Genomic DNA, 22,286 nt, shown 5'->3' with positions numbered 1-22,286 from the left:
ACTGTAATGCACTGTACTCTGTCATGCAGGATGGAGCAACGCATTGCACACTGTGATACCGTGTACACCCACACATTGTAGACTGTAATGCACTGTACACTGTCATGCAGGCTGGAGCTACGCATTGCACACTGTGATACGCTGTCCACTGTCATGCAGAATCCAGCAACGCATTGCACACTGTTATACCATGTACACCAACACATTGTAGAATGTAATGCATTATACGCAGTATACATGTCCAGATATTCAAAGATTAGCCATGAAGGCCTAGCTGGTTACCTATTTGGTGACCGCAGATAGCCGAATAACGCTACACTGCATCCAGGCAGCTCTGGGAGGGTGTCATATGACATCCTGGCAGAACGCGCTCTCCGTGATTGCTGTGTCCTAAAGACACAGCTGATCACGTGATGTGGTAAAGACCAATCACAGCGGCTTTTTACCATGTGATCAGCCATGTCCAATGACACGCTGATCACCGGGAAATGCATTTGCCGGGTCTTGGCTGCACTTTCATCACTCTGTCAGAATGTGTGGAAAGTACTGCCGAGAACCAGCAGTTATCAAAGCAGGGGTCGGCCCCGATGATCAGTGCCCACCAGTGCCACCCAACAGTTCCGCCCACCTGTGGCCAGCAGTGCCGCCTCATCAACGCACATCAGTGTTGCTAAATTACCAGTTTACCAAATGTTATAATATAAACAGACTTTTATTCATTATGAGCCATTTTGTGGTTTATCGAGCAAAAAGTAAAACTCACAGCAGCAAGTCAATACCACCCAAAGAAAGCTCTATTTGTCTGAAAAACTGATACAAATTTAAGATGGGTACAATGTGGCATGACCGCACAATTGTCATTCAAAGGGTAACAGTGCAGAAAGATGAAAATTGGCCAGGACAGGAAGGGGGTATGAGTACCCAGTAGGCAAGTGGTTAATATAATTGACCCATCAATACCCAGGAGCTAATGTACAGATAAGTAGCATGTGCACCAAGTGAGATTCTGCTAGGCCCCACCCACAAAATTACAATTACTTGTCCCTCACATGTTATAAACATATTTGCAATGGCCACAGTTACTTTACATATAAGGATCATCTCCTCAGTTGAGAACTGTGCTCTCGCCATGTCCAAATGCCAATAAAGTTATCAAAATTTTCAACCAACACAAAACCTCCAACCACTTCTCATCCACTTACACTCCCCATAACCACTTCCGGGTGCGCGCGCACCAGATGACGGACTTCCAGGAGGATAGCTGCTCGTGCTCCATGGGGGACACCTGTTTGGCGTTTATTTGTGCACGATCGCGCATATCTATGCACGATCGCTCATTTCTATGCACGGCTATGATAGCTTTCGCGAATGTGTGTTTCTTAGTGATTTTTTTCTTTTTAAACCTTGGCTAATATATATTTGTTGCCAAAGGCCAAAAATCAACATACAGTGGGGACTATTTTATTACTGTAAATCAAATTGTAGAAAACCTGTAGCTGGCTGCACAGTGAATGTGACATATTCATTAGTACATAACAATATTGTGGTGCAAGCAGGTTTTTTATTTTTTTGTTTGGTTTTGAAAAAGCCAGTTTGCACCCACTTGCATATTCACGCTCTTACAAGCTACATTTGAGCAGATTATATAAGTATACAAAGTAACTATTAAGGTTGTTCATATATTGAACATAAAATAAACACAAAAACATCGGTGAAACATTTATTGATCAAATATATCTTCATTTATTTGGTCAGCAGGAACAAGTAGGTACAGTCAATATCTTGGTGAGTCACAAAAATAGGATTGATGTGGCAAAAATAAAACACTCCTGCTCATAAGAGCTTACAATCTAAAGATACTTCTAATGAACTGTGTGTGCTCAGGTTATAGCAGGAAACAAAGGGGAAGATGAATCAAGTAACATTTTCGTGCACATAAAGGTTTACTTACACAATCATTTAGTATAAAGATCCATTCACAAAAAAAGTCTACAGATCAAAATATCAAGAAAACAAGACATATGTGAAAAACCCCTCCCACCTCTACAAATCCCCTCCCACCTCTACAAATCCCCTACACATACATTTGTCAGCAGGTTTGTAAGAAAAATGCATTTGAGTCTAAATAAGCAAGCAAAATTAAAACAAGAGCAGATTTTAAACAAAACGATTGACATGTGTGAGGCTTTCAATGCAAAGAGAAAAAACACAATCATTGTGCAATAACACACAAACACTTTACAAGGCCAAAAATATACAAACGTTTCCAGCCCACTTCCAAACACAGCCTGAGTGGTGTCTGGGGCAATTCAGCACAAAATCTCTTCTTCCCCCAAACCACTACAAGCAAGGACTTAGTCACAAACCACCCGGCCTAGTAACAGGCCAAATCACTCCCTACTGCACGTCTTTATATAAACTAGGTTGTATTTGGAGCGTGCCAAACAAGGCCCCACACCCAATGAAGCCACACCCACCACTGACCTTAATTTGGTCAGTGAAAGTGTTTTCACCTGATGAATCCGCTTCCTACCTGCATTAACCCTTGGTATACAGGCCCCACAAATCAGAAAGATATATACAGTGAAATGTACGTGTGCAGCATACAACAGAACATTGAGCAGGGATGTGAAAGGGAACCCCAATTGGAACCTTTATTGCTACTATGGTCACAATTCCCTCCAGATTCTCGCATGAGTTAAGACAGTCACATGACCACATCTTGTATGCAATACTGAAAATGACAAATCGATTTGACTAGTATGGTGAATTTCCCATCAATTGGTAAAACACTCCAGAAATCAAACATCACCAAACATTACACTCTGGGCAAAGCTGATTTACAAATCATGCAACTTACAGTAAAGTTGACCATTTCAATGCAATTTTCAAGACATCTGACACAGATCTCTATGCAAATTGCCACTAAAGTAGTACATGTACTACTATAGAAATCAGTGTTTGAAACGCACCCATATGGTCACTCTAATAGCAGACAATAGGGTGTGACTTTGCAGACGATTTACAGCTTGCATGTTGTGCAAATCACATGCCAAGTCCCACTCAATGAGCACGCTATTGGAGCGTTCATATTGTTGTGGTTCAAACTTGGTAGGAGCCGCAAGTAATAATAGAGTAATGAATACACTACTTTTCATGCAATTTGCTGAGAGATCGGTGTCGAATGTCTTGCAAATTGCACTTGAAATCACCATGTACCCCGACTTTGAAATCATGCAACTTCTATGCAAGTCACATGATGTGACTGTGGTGTCAATAACACCACTTAGAAATCTGCTTTAATGTGACCGGGTAGCCCCCAGTAACATTGTTTGCGATTGCCATGCAATTGGCATGACAGGCGACTTGCAAATCGTAGACCAAGTCGCACCCTATTGGCCACTGTAGGCTCTGTTCACATCCAATTGGATTGTGAACTCGTGCAACTTCACTGTAAGTTGGACAATTGCCGCATCGGATTAGATGTGACAGTGGTGTTGGCCCCCAGTAACATTGGGTGCAATTTGCCATGCAAAGAGCAAGCTGCTGGCCATGCCAATCACATGACAAGTCACATCCAGGGTGTGCAATTTCAGGTGCGATTTGTGCATTGACATCGTACCTGATATTGGATATAATGAATGTGAGTGTATTAACATACACCATTTGTTGCAGCGAGAGTTCAAAGGTATTTGAGAATTGTGGCCATTTATTAGCAATTTAACATCTAGACTCAAATAGAAATCGCAATGCTACACACAATTGAAAACACAACTAGTTAGTAATTCTCTAGAAAACACAGTAAAATTGGCAACTTAAAGAGTAATTTTCAATTGCATATAGTGTGAGCGAAGCAGGAAAATCAACAAAGGAAATAAATCTTTGAAGGCGTGCGGTACCTGCCTGCTGGGATAAGGGTCTGCTATGCATTTGGGGGAAAAATGCACGCCAGGATTTGTGACAAGTTTGATGTGTGGATTCACCAACCAAGTCTTTTCTCTCTCGTTCACTCTTCTGAATGTCTCTCTTTATCACTCTTCAGTATGTATCTCTTGCTCACTCTTCTTTGTCTCACTGGCTCGCTCTTCTCTCTCGCTCACTCTTCTGAATGTCTCTCTTTATCACTCTTCATATGTATCTCTCGCTCACTCTTCTTCGTCTCACTCTTCTCTCTCTCTGTCAGCTCTTTGCTTGCCAAATCCTTCACAAAAGTGGGTGGAGTGTAAACCATCATTATCAAATCTATTAGTGATTTAGGCCCTTATCTTATCCCATTGTATGACATTCACATAAGGTGCAGCTTTGAAGGTGTTTCAACAGACAAGGCCTCATTCTAATTCACATTTTAGGGATCATTTAGACAGAAAGCAAAGATGTTGCCAGAATATGTATGTGAAGACAGCCACACACGGAGATCATGCTACTACCTCACTGGGGTTGGGATTCAAACCTACAACCCTAGAGTTATGAGGCAGTAGTGCTAACCACTAATCCACGGAGCTACATTGCTAACCCAGCCTGTATTTCTGTGCTGTGAATCAATCCTAGGTCCCTGGGCATGGTCAGTATAACTACCAGATATCTCCAATGTGAAACAAATGTTGTGCTATGTTGCCAATTCAGATGTATGTTGGTTCTATGTATCCCAATACAAAGGATTGCAATACTAATACAGGCGTACCTCGGTTTACCAACGCCTCAGGGAACGTCATATTTGGGGTACAAATGTCAAACCATTTCAGTTAATTGGTCTGTTTACAAATGTTTGAATAATTTGGTATGGGCATGTGGCCTGGTATGGTTCAGGAGAGGGGGAGGCGCGCGCTCGTCGCCCCCCCCCCTTTCCTGACCTGCCGGGCTGCATGCTCGGATAAGTATGTGTTATGGATTTAGGGGGGTACCCCATGCTGTTTTTTATTTAATTTCAGCGTGGAGTTACCCCTTAACATCCATACGAGACCCGAAGGGCTTAGTATGGATGGGAGGGGGGACCCCACACCAGTTATTTAAAGAACTGTTTATAAATCACTGCAATACTTTGACATTCAACTGTCAGTGGGGAAATCCGCCGACAGCTGAAACATGAGCGCTGCATTGGTTTTCATTACTAAAATGCTGCATGAGTTGATAACATAACTCATGCGGGATTGTAGGAGCGACAGCCATGAGTTAATGTTTCAACTGTCAGCGGGGTTCCCCACTGACAGCTGAATGTAAAATAATTCCCTTTATTGCATAAATAATAATTAAAAAAAAAAAAAAGCGTGGGGTCCCCCCTCCCATCTGTACCAAGCCCTTCGGATCTGGTATGGATATTAAGGGGGAACTCCACCCTGGAATTAAAAAAAAAAAACCAGCGTGGGTCCCCCTCAATATCCATACCAGACCCTTATCCGAGCATGCAGCCCAGCAGGTCAGGAAAGGGGGGGACGAGCGAGCGCCCCCCCCCCCTCCTGAACCATACCAGGCAACATGCCCTCAACATGGGGGGGGTGCTTTGGGGCAGGGGGGCTCCCCCCCCAAAGCACCTTGTCCCCATGTTGATGAGGACAAGGGCCTCTTCCCCACAACCCTGGCCGGTGGTTGTGGGGGTCTGCGGGCGGGGGGCTTATCAGAATCTGGAAGCCCCCTTTAACAAGGGGGCCCCCAGATCCCGGTCCCCCCCCCCTACGTGAATGATTCTGCGGTACACGGTCCGCAGACTTATTCACAAAAAAACTAAGTGTGGTGTAAAAAAAAAAAAAAAAACACAGTACAGGGTCTTTGACAAGTCCTTTATTAAAACAATGTCCCCCGAAGTAGATCCAACGTCAATCGCGGCGGCAGGGACCCGAAGAAAAAAAAGTTCCTCTCCCGTCCGAGGCTTCCAGCCTTGTGAAGAAGAGGCTAGCTGACATTTCTTATATAGGTATGGGGCGGGGCCAGCCGGGGACATCATCTGAGTGACCCGCCCCATGTCACATGCTTGCTCTTCCCGGCTGGCCCCGCCCCATAGCTATATAAGAAATGTCAGACTGTCTCCTGCATTCAGCTAGTTAGCCTCAGTGGAGAGACAGGGTGACATTTCTCAAATAGGTAAGGGGCGGGGATGATGTCCCCGGCTGGCCCCGCCCCATACCTATATAAGAAATGTCAGCTAGCCTCTTCTTCACAAGGCTGGAAGCCTCGGACGGGAGCGGAACTTTTTTTTTTTTTCTTTTTTTGGGTCCCTGCCGCCGCCGCGATTGACGTTGGATCTACTTCGGGGGACATTGCTCTAATAAAGGACTTGTCAAAGACCCTGCACTGTGTTTTTTTTACACCACACTTAGTTTTTTTGTGAATGAGTCTGCGGACCGTGTACCGCAGAATCATTCACGTAGGGGGGGGGGGCGGGATCTGGGGGCCCCCTTGTTAAAGGGGGCTTCCAGATTCTGATAAGCCCCCTGCCCGCAGACCCCCACAACCACCGGCCAGGGTTGTGGGGAAGAGGCCCTTGTCCTCATCAACATGGGGACAAGGTGCTTTGGGGGGGGGAGCCCCCCCTGCCCCAAAGCACCCCCCCCATGTTGAGGGCATGTGGCCTGGTATGATTCAGGAGGGGGGGGGTGCTCGCTCGTCCCCCCCCCCTTCCCTGACCTGCCGGGCTGCATGCTCGGATAAGGGTCTGGTATGGATATTGAGGGGACCCACGCTGTTTTTTTTTTTTTAAATTTCGACGTGGAGTTCCCCCTTAATATCCATACCAGATCCGAAGGGCTTGGTATGGATGGGAGGGGGGACCCCACGCTTTTTTTTATTATTATTTATGCTATAAAGGGAATTATTTTACATTCAGCTGTCAGTGGGGAACCCCGCTGACAGCTGAACAATTAACACATGGCTGTCACTTCTAAAATCCCGCATGAGTTATGTTATCAACTCATGCGGCGTTTTAGTAGTGAAAACCAATGCAGCGCTCATGTTTCAGCTGTCGGCGGAGTTCCCCACTGACAGTTGAATGTCAAAGTATTGCGGGGAATTAGAAACTGTTTTTTAAATAACTGGCGTGGGGTCCCCCCTCCCATCTGTACCAAGCCCTTCGGATCTGGTATGGATATTAAGGGGGAACTCCACGCTGAAATTAAAAATAAAAACAGCATGGGTCCCCCTCAATATCCATACCGACCCTTATCCGAGCATGCAGCCTGGCAGGTCAGGAAAGGGGGGGGGACGAGCGAGCGCCCCCCCCCCTCCTGAACCATACCAGGCCACATGCCCTCAACATGGGGGGGGTGCTTTGGGGCAGGGGGGGCTCCCCCCCCAAAGCACCTTGTCCCCATGTTGATGAGGACAAGGGCCTCTTCCCCACAACCCTGGCCGGTGGTTGTGGGAGTCTGCGGGCGGGGGGCTTATCAGAATCTGGAAGCCCCCTTTAACAAGGGGGCCCCCAGATCCCGGCCCCCCCCTACATGAATGATTCTGCGGTACACGGTCCGCAGACTCATTCACAAAAAAACTAAGTGTGGTGTAAAAAAAACACAGTACAGGGTCTTTGACAAGTCCTTTATTAAAACAATGTCCCCCGAAGTAGATCCAACGTCAATCGCGGCGGCAGCGACCCGAAAAAAGGAAAAAAAAAAAAAAAAAAGGTTCCGCTCCCGTCCAAGGCTTCCAGCCTAGTGAAGAAAAGCCTAGCTGACATTTCTTATATAGGTATGGGCGGGGCCAGCCGGGGACATCATCCCAGTGACCCGCCCCATGTCACATGCTTGCTGTTCCCGGCTGGCCCCGCCCCATACCTATATAAGAAATGTCAGCTAGGCTTTTCTTCACTAGGCTGGAAGCCTTGGACGGGAGCGGAACCTTTTTTTTTTTTTTTCCTTTTTTCGGGTCGCCGCCGCCGCGATTGACGTTGGATCTACTTCGGGGGACATTGTTTTAATAAAGGACTTGTCAAAGACCCTGTACTGTGTTTTTTTACACCACACTTAGTTTTTTTGTGAATGAGTCTGCGGACCGTGTACCGCAGAATCATTCATGTAGGGGGGGGGCCGGGATCTGGGGGCCCCCTTGTTAAAGGGGGCTTCCAGATTCTGATAAGCCCCCCACCCGCAGACCCCCACAACCACCGGCCAGGGTTGTGGGGAAGAGGCCCTTGTCCTCATCAACATGGGGACAAGGTGCTTTGGGGGGGGAGCCCCCCTGCCCCAAAGCACCCCCCCCATGTTGAGGGCATGTGGCCTGGTATGGTTCAGGAGGGGGGGCGCTCGCTCGCCCCCCCCTTTACTGACCTGCGGGGCTGCATGCTCGGATAAAGGTCTGGTATGGATATTGAGGGGGACCCACGCTGTTTTTTTTTAAAATTTCAGCATGGAGTTCCCCCTTAATATCCATACCAGACCTGAAGCGCTTGGTATGTATGAGAGGGGGGACCCACGCTGTTTTTTTTTTTTTTTTTTTTATTGCGGACCTTTAATTTTTACATTCAGCTTTCAAAATAAATATTATCTAGACCTTCAAAATAAGTAAAATCATAACAGAAATAATTATAAAGGATAAGAAACAAAAATAGAATCACTAGAACTAAGGAAATCTAATTAGATTACATGAAGATATGCCGAGTGCTGTTTATTAAACACAGTAGTCGCGACCGAGTGCCGGCTGTCAGAGGAATCCACAATCAGATTCACTATTAGTCAGTGGCTAAAAAGCAAACGCCCATGGCAGAGGACTAAAAGGTGTTCTGCACATGCTCAGTTCTATCTGCCAAAGACACTGCACGGGCATCTAGATTTTTACTGTGTCGATTTCCTTGAAAAAAACGATTTTTAACACATTCTTAATTTTTTTGGAAATAGCAGATATTGTTTAAAGTGAAGTCCTGATATTTGGCAAAGCAAATTTCTAAGTGAACATGTCTCTACAGTGATTTTTCATGGTGTTAGACGTGCTTCTTAGCAAGTCTGCTTTTGTGAGTCTGATTCCGGGCGTGTGTCTTTTTGTGAATTAGATTGGGCGTCTGCTTATGGGCTCTGCTCAATAGTGAATTAGGTTGCAGGGTAAAAAATGGATGGACGCCCATGAAAATTGGGCTTAAGCCCATAAATATGCGCCCACGCCCAATAGTGAATCAAGGCCAAAGTGTCCATATCTGGTTCTAAAGGCAGTCTTCCATTCGTCGCCTTGACGCATGCGTACCAGGTTATATGCCCCCCGTAAGTCAAGTTTTGTGAAGACTTTGGCAGAGCGGAGTCTTTCCAACATCTCTGCGATTAAAGGGAGTGGGTAACGGTTTTTAACAGTGATTTTATTCAAGCCCCTAAAATCAATGCATGGACGCAAGGTGGAGTCCTTTTTCTCAACAAAGAACAGGGCTGCTCCTGCAGGAGATGTTGAGGGTCTGATAAAGCCCTTCTCCAAATTCTCATCAAGCCACTCCCTTAGCACCTTTAACTCAGGTTCTGATAAATTGAAAATGCGGCTGAATGGCATTTCTGCTCCTGGAAGTAGTTCAATGGGACAATCATATGGACGATGAGGAGGTAGTTGATCCGCATTTTTCTTATCACAGACGTCTCGAAACTCATGGTATTGTGGAGGCAGATTGTCATATGACTGTGTAGTTACCATATCAGCCTGTGATTTCCTGATTGGTAGACAACTTGTAGCACATGGTTTCCTACAATGTTCCTCACAATGGGGGGATGTAAAGTTTATGGTCCGTGCTCCCCAGTTGATGAAGGGATTATGGGTAGTAAACCAAGGGATGCCCAGGATGACAGGAAATTTAGGTGATGTAATCAGCTGAAAGCTGATGGTCTCAAAATGGTCAGCCTGAAATTGGAGTGCTAGAGGAACTGTTTCATGAGTAACTGGTCCTGATGATAAAAGGCGAACCATCAACTGTCTCCATATCAATAGGGGCAGATTTGTTTCTCCTGAGAATATTATTATTGTGGGCAAACTCTATGTCCATAAAGTTTCCCCCAGCCCCAGAGTCCAGCATAGCAGAACAAGGAATTTCATGGACCTCAGTAAAAAGTTTGATAGGGACAACAAAATGAGACTGTTTAGGACCAACTTTTTTTTCTTCATCGATCAATGGGGAGATAGACTGGGTAATTGAATTTATGTGTTCAGGCAGGATAACATCAGTCGCAGCAATTGTTCTTTTGGCTTTATTAGGACAATTGACTGCGTAATGCCCAGAGTCCCCACAGTATAAACATAAATTCTCCAAACGTCTTCTCTCCTTCTCTTGAGTAGAAATTGATCTTTTAACAGTATCTACTTGCATAGGTTCAGGTGTGTTATAGTCTGAAGAAATGTTTAAATCCTTCTGACTGAACTGATTAGCAGAAAAACGCATGCCACCATTACTTCCCAATCTCTCCTTTCTGTCAGTCTTTGGTCAATCCGAATGCATAATTGGATGAACTCCTCAAGATCGTTAGGAGTCTCTCCTCTGGCGAGCTCATCCTTCACCTGTTCAGAGAGCCCCTGCCGGAACTGACTCTTTTGCGCTGCTGGGTTCCAGGTGGTGTCTGAGATCCAGCGTCGAAATTCAGTTGTATACTCCGCAACAGGGCGTCTATCCTGCCTCAAACTATGCAGCTTGGCTTCAGCGGTAGCGCAGCAGTTGGGATCATCAAAGACCTGGTTCATTGCAGTCACAAAAGTCGCAAAACTGTTTAACATTGCATTGTTTTGCTCTATATAGGGAGAGGCCCAAGCTAGGGCTTCCTCAGTCAGGAGGTTTATAACAAACAATACCTTCTGCCTCTCAGTATTAAATGCAGCAGGTTGCATCTGGAAATAAATGCGGCATTGGTTAAGGAAACCCCTGTAGTGGCGGCGGTCTCCATTGAACTTGAGTGGCAGAGGCATGCGTGTATTAGCAACATCGCGGGAGCACATGTCCAGCAATCGTGTCTGCAGAGCATGGATCTCTTTCTGTTGCCCCTCTACTACACTTTGCAGTTCAGCAAATTTCTTTTGGTAGGTAACACCAAACTCTTGTAGCTCTGAAATTTGCTGCCTGACAGGAGCCATGGCATTTGCTATAGCGGCCTCCATGTGTGGGCCAGATTATTCTGTCACGGTGTAAGGTCAGGTTCAGAGACCAGTTGCTATAGCAGTAAAAGGCTTACCTGGAACCAGCAGGATAGGTACACCAGCGGATCCCCCTGGGAATGACGTAGGCTCACCTGAGGTGCGGGGTCTAAGTATTAACCGGTATTCACCAGAGCTCCTAATGGTGGAGATGGATTGGGCTGCGTGTTAATACCAGGTCGCAGATCTCAGGATCACCCCACCAGGGAATGAGCAGACTGGGAACCAATAGCGGATCAACAGGTTAGGGATCAGACGAAAGCAGAGTCGGTCACAAGCCAAGGGTCGGTCACAAATGGTAGCAGATCAATCGTGGTCAGGAACAAGCCAAAGGTCAGTAGCGGAGGTGTAGACAGCAGCAGGAACAGTAGCAGGATATTGGCTGGAAAGGCACAATAATCTGGCAAGGAGGAAGTCCAAGGACATGGCTTATATAGGAAGTTCATGGGAGGAGCAAGGAGTTCAAGGTTCAAGAGCAAACAAGGCACAAGGCAGGATTATCCAATAGATGAGGCAAAGTGTTGTCCAGCATCCCAGGTAGCTCAGTGAGTAGAGTTACTGCCTGACACAGTAGAAGTCCCAGGTTCAAGTCCAGGCCCTGACACTCTGATATCTCTTTGCTGTGCTGTTGGTCTCTGTATATTTATATATGTATCTTAGTTACATCTTTTTCTGTAAATATTTTTATTGCACCCGTTTGACCTTTTAGTAATAAATCTTTCCTTCTGAAAGTGTTGAACTGTTTCTATAGCTCTTAATTGCAATTTACGAATTCCTGCCTCTAAAAGAGATGCTACTGTGTTTGTTTACCCGGCCTGCGGTGACCGCTTTATACAGACGATTATCTCAACCATTATAGTGTTATAGCTGATATCGCCGAGTTTCCTCTTTCTCTGTACAAAAAGGAGGTGGTGGCAGTGTGAAGGGTTAATTGAGTAATTAACCTGACCCAGTAACAATCGCATTCCGGATGCCGGTGCATCGATTGTGGTCCAATTAGCTGGAAAATCGTTGTGCAGGGTGCAGCTGAGTGTGGCATTGTTAGGCACGTGACATCGCGGTTTTAGATTGGCTAGTCCTTCAGTCACAAGTTTGGTGAGAAGGGCTGGGGTCTGCATTTGTCACATATTGGTGACAGCAATCGTGGGATCGTCGCATATTGGTGGCAATGATCTCGCGTTCATGACAGTACCATGCAGGGAGGTCAGCCAATGTCGCAGTTGGAGATAACGGAAAAATTCCATCTGAGGGACATCTCGAAATTCCCGAAGGGAGTTCCAGGTGAGGAAGGACCTAGAGTTCAAAATATGTCACACATGCGAAAAACCATTGGCCACCCACCAAGAGAATGCCCATGGTTGATCAAAACCCAGTGGAAAAAGAGGGACATTAAAATTCGGGAGCAGAGGTAAAAAGGGTGACATCAGATCGCCTGAGTAATGTACTGAATCCAACACTTGTAAGCTATGAAGCATAACTGAACTCAACGCCGTCAGGCGCTCAGCAGGAGGAAGCCATAAAAGCGACGATGACGCAATGGGGGCACAATTGGGTAGTTCCAAAAGTACCCAGAGAGGAACATCAGAGGAGGCATGCAGCTTGGACAGCTGGGCAATCTGGCTTGCCTGATAATACTTAGTTACATTGGGTACCCCAAGACCTCCCTGCAGTCTATGGACAAAGAGAGTGGTTCTGGAGACGCTGGGGTGTCTGCCAGCCCAAATAAATTGCAGGATACTAGCCTGAATCAACTGGAGGAAATGAGGAGGAACCCACACTTGGAGGGTGCAAAAATAATATAATAATTTAGGCAAAATGGTCATTTTCACAGAATTGACGCGTCCAATCCAGGACAGGTGTGGAAATTGCCAAGAGTACATGAGAGAGGACACAGAATGAAGTAAGGGATAGTATTTTGCAGTGGATAGGGAGGCATAAGAAGGGGCCAGGTGAATGCCCAAATACTCAAGCGAAGAGGAAGCCCATTTATAGGGGAAGTGAGACTGTAGGTGAGAGACCAGGTCCGAAGCCAAAGTGATATTGAGAGCAACAGTCTTATCCAGATTAATGCAGAGACCCGATATCAAAGAGAAACAAGCAAGGACCCGTTACAGATTTCGGAGCATCGTCAATGGATTGGTAAGGGTCAATGGGGCATCGTCCACAAAAAGATTAAGCTTAAATTCCTGTCCCGCGTAAGGGATACTCGATATATTACAGTCTGCCCAGAGCGTCATAGTCAGTGGCTCAAGTGCTAGAACAAAGAGCTCTGGGGACAAGGGGCATCCCTGTCTAGTCCCCCTCCAAATAGGAAAGGGATCTGAGAAATACCCTGCATACTTGACCGAAGCCGAAGGGGAAGAGTATAAAGCTTGAATCCAGGAGAGGATAGAATTCCCAAAGCCCCAACAGGACAGCACAAATCGCAGGTATTCCCAGGACAGGGAATCAAAAGCCTTGTAGATATCTAGAGTCAACAAGAATCCCGGAATTTTCCGCTGTTGCAGGAGATGTATAAGATGGATCACTATACAAACATTAACTCCCACCTGCCTCCCAGGGACAAATCCCACCTGGTCTCTATGGACCAGACTACACAAGTATTTATTGATACGAAGACTAAGAATCTTGACCACTATTTTCAGGTCCTCGTTAAGAAGAGAAATAGGTCGCAAGGCCTGCGGATCCTGCACGGCTTCCGCTGTCTTAGGAATCATCAAGACATGAGCCCTGAGCGCATCAGGAGAGGGCAGAGAGCGCTGTCATAGTTTGTTGAGGTAGCCAGCAAGGAAGAACACCAGAAAGGTTGCAAATTTCTTATAGTGCAGACCTGAAAAGCCGTCAGGGCCCGGGGCCACAGTAGAATGCTTGAAACACTTCCGTTTCAGTAATACCAGCATTAAGGGCTGCCCACGCTGCTTCAGATAGGAGCTTCAAATCCTGAAAAAAGGATTCTTCCTGATCCAAAGGACAAGGGTACGGTTTGGCGTACAGGTGCAAGAGTAAGTCAGCGAAATGTGAGACAATCTGCTTGGGGCTCAAAGTGCAATCCCTCCACGGGGAGCCGCAATTGGACCAACTTGTGAGGTTTCCCCACAGAGTTGAGCTTTTTGGCCAGCATCAGGCCCGGTTTGTTAGCACAGGTGTAGAATTTATGTTTGGTCAAACGCAAGGCCTGTTCAGCCTCTGAGGATGCAAGCAAATCTAATTCCGCAGCCAGGGCGTCTCACGCCCATTTGTGGGCCACGGACGGGTGCGACATCCAGCGAGCATCAGCGGTAGCTAGAAGAGAGTGAAGGTCGGAAAGGCAATGCTCCCTTTTCCGCTTCCAAACTACTGTATAATGTGGCCCTGAACCGTGGCTTTGTGTGCCTCCCACAAGGGCACTGTCGAAGAAACAGATCCTGAGTTGTTGGTAAAATAAATTCGAATGAAGGATTGAATTTGCTGGCAAGTGGCCTGAGCAGTCAGTAGGGATTTGTTGATGCACCAGTGAGAAGGGCACCATACCATACCATACCATACCCGAGAGTTCAAGAAGCAAGACCAGGGGATCATGGTCTGACCAGGGCGAGGAAGGAATAGATATCCTCCTTACCAAAGGAAATTGGTGAACATGCATAAATACGTGGTCAATCTCTGTGACCTATATGGCATAAACGTCTATTATAGAGTTGAAAGCTCTTACAGTGACTTCCCTCATATTGTTTGTCTTACTACAGGATGGGGACACTATGGTGCTTTACATAGGAAACAAGGCATGCCATATATATTTCAACGGGCGGAGGAGCCGCTGGGCCTTATCTTGTTTTCAACAACAAGTGATGTGTAGTCCACATGCTGTGGTGAAGTAATCACTTAAAATAGTGTTCTGCTATCTGCATCTGTTTCTCCATCCAGGCAACAATCGGGGCGTTATTTACATCTAAAGAGTCCTAAATATCAGTCACTTCTATTACAGATGAATGGGCCCCAACCACATGTGCCGGCATGGGACTGTACTGTATTTCATATGTGATATCCTTTTGCTGCCTAACATAGGCTTATGGTTATGCCTCTCTTCTGACGCACACTGTGCTCGCCGCACTGCATACATGTGATATTTCATACCTTCGGTATAATTTTTGGGAATTCCCCTTATGGGATAGAACCTATGTGGTTATGACACATGTCTTTACACTTATTACATGTGACACTGTATACCTATGGTATAATTTTTGTGTACACCTCCCTTGGGAAGTGTTAACCTATGTGCCAGTGCTGCAAAAACTTTAGACATTTTTGTCATTGTCTTGGCAGCACATTTATTTAGACCGGTCTTGGTGATTTTATATGGTTTTAGGTCTGTGTGTATATTGTCTCATACTGAGGTGATGGTAACCGGGGCGACTGCCCATATGTCAAATATTTATATGTAATAAAGCATAATTTTTGGAAATTTTTCTGAGTATCACATTCTGTTCATAATGTAGCCGCTTTCCTGTGAATTTCTTTTCACAAACCCTTCTTTTTTGTATGCCTCTTTGGGCTACTGAATGGAAGCCATATTTTGGGTGATACAGTAATTCATCTTGTAACCTCTATATTAACTATCTTTAGTTACTGTATAATGTGGCCCTGAACCGTGGCTTTGTGTGCCTCCCACAAGGGCACTGTCGAAGAAACAGATCCTGAGTTGTTGGTAAAATAAAGTCAAATGAAGGATTGAATTTGCTGGCAAGTGGCCTGAGCAGTCAGTAGGGATTTGTTGATGCACCAGTGAGAAGGGCACCATACCATACCATACCCGAGAGTTCAAGAAGCAAGACCAGGGGATCATGGTCTGACCAGGGCGAGGAAGGAATAGATATCCTCCTTACCAAAGGAAATTGGTGAACATGCATAAATACGTGGTCGATTCTGCATAAACTGATATGCGGGTTTGAGTAGAAGGTAAAGTCACACGCAGTCGGGTGGAGCTCCCTCCAAACATCCGCCAGCCCTGCAGACTGCAGGAGGGAGCGCATACACACCTCCTGCACTGAGTCGTAGGAAGGGGTCACCCCCCGGGCATGGTGTCTATCCAGAGCAGAATCTAGAGTGACATTGGAATCCTCTAAGAGGAAGAGAAGGCCCTTGGAATGTCGAGAAATTATGGAACAGAGATGAGAGAAAAATCTGTGCTGAAATCGATTGGGGGCATAGTAAGGGACTAAAGTGATCTCCCTGTCCCATAAGGTGCCCTGAAAAAGTAAGTACCTACCCGTGGGGTCTGCTATATTCTGGACACCGTTGAAGGGGAGATTGTATCTGAAAGCTATCAGAACACCCCGTAGTTTCTCAGAAGGTGTAGTCCAACAGAACGACTAAGGACTTCTTCTGAAATAGAACGGTAGCGGTTGAAGTGAGATCCATGACAGATTCCGGGATACCTCGCAGGCGTAGGTTGCCATGGCAGGAACAGTTCTCAAAATCTTCAAGCCAGAGCAACATATCTGCCAATTCTTTCTTAAGATCGCAGAAGTCCGGCTCATAATTTTCAATTACTGTGACCGTGGCATCCATCTTGTCCTCAAGGTAATTCGTGCGGTTTCCTAGCTCTCTGATTTCCCTGGAAAGATGCTCTGTCAGCCTGGAAGTAGCAGAGAATAATTCGGTCTGTAACATAGATTTAAAGCGACCCAGCAGTTCAGCATCCCGGAGTGCCAGAGAGGGGGGTGGTAGAGTGGCATCCGACATGGTGTCCATGTCATAAGCGGGATCCAGGTCTCCCGCGAGCAGCGGTGGCATCGGCTCCAAACTCAAGGTCTGAGTTTCATGAGAGACCACCAGTGGGTAGGCTGCGGACTCCAGCACTGTCAAGCACTGGAGTTGCGGGTGGCCCCCTGTTTTTTTCCCCACCTGGGCAGTCGTGGGTCAGCGATCGGGGGGGGGGACAGTGGGTGCATGTTGTACCCCCCTGGGAGCCAGCGGATCAGCCGATGTGTCCGGTGGGCGAGGAGCGCGCCTACTGTGTGGCCATCTTGGGTCGCTGCTCACGAGTACCCACTGAGCAGCTTTGGACTTCCATAATGACTCACTTTTACTGAGAAGTACAAGAAAATTAGTTGTGAAACACACATCTAAGGCTGCCATGCACAGGCAAATTTCTCTCTAACAGTAAAGGGAACCATACATTTAACTTTGTTCAGATAATGTATTTTCATTGGTACAGTGAAGGTGTTTGTATTTTTTAGGAAATTGTAAAATGCAGACCCTGTTAACTGCTAATCAACAGGTGCCTCTGTAGAGGCATCATACTGCAGTAACAATGTTTAATAATTCGAGGACACTGGAGAGGGATTCATCTGCCAGTTGGTAATGCCATAGTAAGTAACGTCAGTGTTACAGCTACAGGTAAAAGCAAAGAGAAAAGTGAAATGTTAGCTGGACATAATAGGCCCATGAATTCCTAAGAACACACTCTTCTGTAGAACCACAGCAGGATGGTATGAACATAATTGGAATAGCTAAGTGAGGTGGACCAAACTAATCTCTTGCAAAAAGGCTCTCTGCTGTCTAATGGTGTTGCCCATTAATCTGACTCTTGTGCAGTTGATTCTGCTGTGCTTGTGTTGTTGCAGCAAGCAATTTAAAAAAAAATACTAACTAGGAAAGTATGTTATTTTATTTTCTCAGGTTTTTAAATGTACATTACATTGTATTAATAACACTTTCTTTGTAGCCTGAATCAAAAGCAAACTTAAAACAGCCAAGCCAGCAGTATGCTAACATCACCCCAGCTTCTCAAAAGTTAAGGCTTATCTATAGCAAAAACATTTTATAGTTTTAAATAGAGTTGGGAAGGGTAATGTTTTTTTTGTTTGTTTGTTTTTTGACTATTTACCATTGGGGAAATTTAGCTTAATTTCCTCCCCCAGATAAAGCAGGGTTCGAGAAAACCAAAGAAAAATTCTGTATGAGGCACGGTTGTTCGATTTCTGTATAGTGTGTATACGACTTTCGACATCCGTTTCAGACTTTCCAATTGAAAATTTCCAAAGAGGCAAACTACGAAAGCTTCCTCTTACGTGAACAGATCTAATGATTTTGGATTAATATGTACTGTTTTTGTGTGAGAAAAATCTGATACGAAAGACTGCACATGGTCAGAAACAATAAACAATATTCTATGCTACAATGTTTCTACGTCAAACAAAAAAAAAACGTTGTCATTCGAAAATTTTCATACAATTAGTATCATCCTCGGGTTTGACTTGCTGTGAACTATCGAGGAAAACCTGCCGATTGCTGGCCCGATTTTCTTATAGTGTGTACCCAGTTGACCCATCAAGAGTAAATCTACCAAAGTGCAAGGGAAATCCCCTCTTAGATGGCTGACCCGGAAACAGGTATCCCCATTGGAAGATTTCCCCTTACCTTTTGTTTTTTGGAGCAGCTCCAAAATGTTGGGAATCGTTACACCTTCTTTCTCTGTGACAAGGGTTGCTGTTACAAATAGAGGAGGACACAGACAATATAAATATAAATGTAACAGGAGGACTAACTTTTCGGCACTCTCTCTAAAATTAAGAAAGAAATACACTTTGGGGTTGATTTACTAAAGGCAAATAGACTGTGCACTTTGCAAGTGCAGTTGCTCCATAGTTTAGTAAATGAGGTAAAGCTACACTTTACAAAGAATATTCAATTGCATGCAAGGAAATGAAAAAAAAAAACAGCATTTTTGCTTGCACATGATTGAACGATGGAAGTCAGCAGAGCTTCCCCTCACTTTACTAAGCTCTGGGCAACTGCACTTATAAAGTGCATTATTTGAATTTAGTAAATTACCCCTTTATGTACTGGATATTTTCTCTGCAGAACTAGAGCCATGACATTCAAACTTATGCAGGCCATACATGGGTCGAATTCCGAATGAATTTTCTTTAGAAAACCGGAAATTTTGTGCATTTGTAATGCTATGGTGCCACCATTGATTTCGAAATTCAACCAACCAAGCCTTCAATTTGCTACAGAAAAGAATTTTTGTGGCCAAGAATTTTCTTTTCTTTCCAGGTCACAACTATATATTTTTTGCAAGATTCTCCAAACATTGATTCGAAATTTGTTCGTTTTTCAAAAAATTTCCAACATGCCCAATCATTCAAATTCGATGGTCACATGAAAATTGGCAGTTTCTGTGACCCACTAATGGTACTTAATTCGAACAAAAATTCTCAGAAAAATATTTAGAAAGAAAGTTCTTTCGGATTTCAACCCGTGTATGTCCGGTTTAACACTGTCTAATGTTAACAGGGAAACAATAAAAACTACAATTCCACGGACAGCAGTAGTTTAACTCATAATTAAACAAAAATTCAGATAGTGAAGGAGAGTTGTGCCATAGAGAAATGAATGTATTTCATTCTCTGTGTAACTCAAGGTTGCTATGACTGCTCTTGTTGTTGTAATGTGAATTATGACATCTACTCTTTATAGCAATTGGATGAGTATGGAAATATATTCCAGGTCAGAGTCTCTGACCATTGGCAGTACGCATGCTTTCGTGAGCCTGTAGAAGAAGTTGTCATCTTACTAGCTACTAGACATTTAGGAAATGTGCTTTTCTCTGAACCAGTTTTGTTGGAAGTGTTTGTACATAAACCTGTTAAGAGTTAATGAGATATGGTTTAACCATTTTGCGTCTCACCCCCTATAGACCAGAGCAATTTTTACATTTCTGCTATGGACATATCAATGGTATTGTTGACATTACTAAAGATAACAAGGCAATACATATATTTGTTTTTAACCGCTTCCTGATTCCCCTATAGCAGAACTACTGCTACAGGGCAGCAGGGCTGTGCAAAATCATGTATATATATGCCATTGGCGGCTACAGATGTCAATCACTGGGTCCCAGCTGGAGATTCCCCACCTACACCTGGCAATTGCCAAGTATCACTGACAGGGGAGAGATTTGTGTGTAAACAACACAGGTCGCTCTCCTCCCAGCAACAACATGCTGCTGTGTATTTCTCTGTACAGCAGAGAAGTACACAGCAAACAGCACACAGTTAACCCTTTGATCGCCCGAGATGTTAACCCCTTTCCTGCCCAGTGGCATTAGTACAGTGTCAGTGCTTTTTATTAGCACTGAATACTGTATTAGTGTCATTGATGTCAGTGGCAGTTAGTTCCCCCCCAGTGTCAGAATGCCCGCCACTGTCCCACATTCCCACTATAAGTCAGTCATCGCCGCCATTACTAGTAGAAAAAAAATTCCAGTATATATACTGTCCTTTGTAGATGCTATAACTTTCATGTAAACCAATTAATTTACACGTATTGGGGTTTTTTTTAGCAAAGATGCAGCAGATTACATTTTGGCATAAATTTATGAAGACCTTTGATTTTTTTACAAGTTTTTAATGGATATCTTTTATAGCAAAAAGTAAAAAATGTTGGTGTTTTTTTCAAAATTGTCGGTCTTTTATTGTTTATACCACAAAAAATAAAAACCGCACAGGTGACCAAATACCACTGAAAGAAAGCTTTATTTGTGGTAAAAAAAACCCATAAATTTTATTTACGTACAGTGTTGCATGACCGCGCAATTGTCAGTTAAAGTAACGCAGCGCTGTATCGCAAAAAATGGCCTTGTCAGGAAGGGGGGTAAATTCTCTGGAGGTCAAGTGATTAAAGGGTAACCCCACTTTGGAAAAAAATTGCTAATAAAAAAAAAATACAGCATAAAAAATTGCGACACATGTCATTTTGTAATTGAATGTTATTATTATTTCCCCAGAAATATAATTTTCTGCTTGTGTGATTGGCTCACTGATTTTCCCAGAAGTCTCCACTTAGGTATAAGTCCAATTTTGGGCATCCCCTGCAACAAAAAATGTAATTATTGGTGAGATACTACAAAAGGGAAATCACATCTAAAGAGATGCAGACCCTGCCACTTTTCTCATTAGAGTCCTGGCCTGCAAGTGCAGCAGCTAATTGATAATTATAAAATCACTCCCATAGAGATACCCTTTGCACATGGACAAAAACAAACAGCAACAAAAGTTATTAAAATCCCTGCAATGTACATAGATCACTCAGAGGGGAATGTATTTTTCACTACAAGAGTGGAATTACTCTTTAAAGTGTTACTAAACCCACAACAGTAAAATCAGTCAGTATATGCAGTAAAGCATTTTTGTTATACATATATAAAGTTCGACTCAAACATTGGCTGTTCGCGTGTTCACTAAACACACAGTTAGGGCGTTCAGCGGTTAGGGCGTTCAGCGGGCTGTTACTGCCTGTTGGCTTGAGGCCAATCACAGCACAATTGGGTGGAGCTAGCGGTGACGTCACCGCTAGCTCTGCCCAATTGTTTACATCTGACCGGCAAATTTTAGATTGCACGAGTGCCCAGCCAGGTACGGACAGGTCGGCGGGTGTAGATTTTTTAATTTTATTTCAGCCAGTCTGCTTCGTTGTGACAATGCTGGACGACGTGATTGATGGTGGATTACAACGATAGAACCATTTTTTGGCTTCTTTTTTTAATAAAGGACTTGACAAAAACAGTTGTTTTGTTTTTTGTGCAATGAAGGAATTTTTCAAAAGTCTGGTGTCTTTATTTTTTCTAAATGTAACCCTTTAGAGAATGGGTAGGGGTACAAGTACCTTTACTCATTCACAAGGGGGAGCGAGCATCAGGTTGCCCACTAATTTAAAGGGGTACCCTGATGCTAATGAGCCTTTCTGCCCACAGACCCCCACAACCACTGGGCCAGGGTTGTAGGAAGAGGTCCTTGTCCCCATCGGGCACATGGCTTGGTAAGCCACAGGGAGGGGGGGTGCTCGTTCGTCCCCTCCCCTTTCCTGCCCTACCAGGCCTGTGCTAGGATCAAGGGTCTGATAAGAATTTAGGGGGGACAAGGGGCGGACTGACCATTTGAGCACTCGGGCACTGCCCGAGGGCCCGGGGTCATTAGGGGGCCCCATAAAATGACCCTGGTACCGTTTATAGGCTTTTTTGGGTGTGTTTTGATTGTGGGCAAGGACACAGGGGCTCCATGAGCCCCAATTGCCCGGGGGCCCCATGAGTTATCAGTCCACACCTGGCCCGGGGGACCCCACACTCCCCCCCCATTATTGGTGGGGTTCTCCTTAAAAGTCCTACCAGGCCTAAAGCGCCTGGCAGGGCTTTTAGGGGGAACCCCATGCACTCCCACTCATTTTTGGGAGGT

General features: G+C 44.8%; 1 long non-coding RNA gene across 1 annotated transcript in view; it reads right to left on the bottom strand.

The window, feature by feature from the left end:
• The window catches only part of LOC149454916 (uncharacterized), a 170,778-nt gene that overhangs the window by 14,150 nt on the left and 134,342 nt on the right, over positions 1-22,286 (bottom strand). The window contains exon 2 of the long non-coding RNA XR_016314145.1: positions 18,472-18,540. This is a non-coding gene — a long non-coding RNA (uncharacterized LOC149454916). The remainder of the gene's footprint in view (positions 1-18,471; positions 18,541-22,286) is intronic.

Source organism: Staurois parvus, unplaced genomic scaffold, assembly GCF_062004578.1.
Source record: "Staurois parvus isolate SC_StPar_1 unplaced genomic scaffold, SC_StPar_1.0 ptg000414l, whole genome shotgun sequence".
Lineage (NCBI taxonomy): Eukaryota > Metazoa > Chordata > Amphibia > Anura > Ranidae > Staurois > Staurois parvus.
This window is presented reverse-complemented; position numbering and strand designations above follow the sequence as displayed.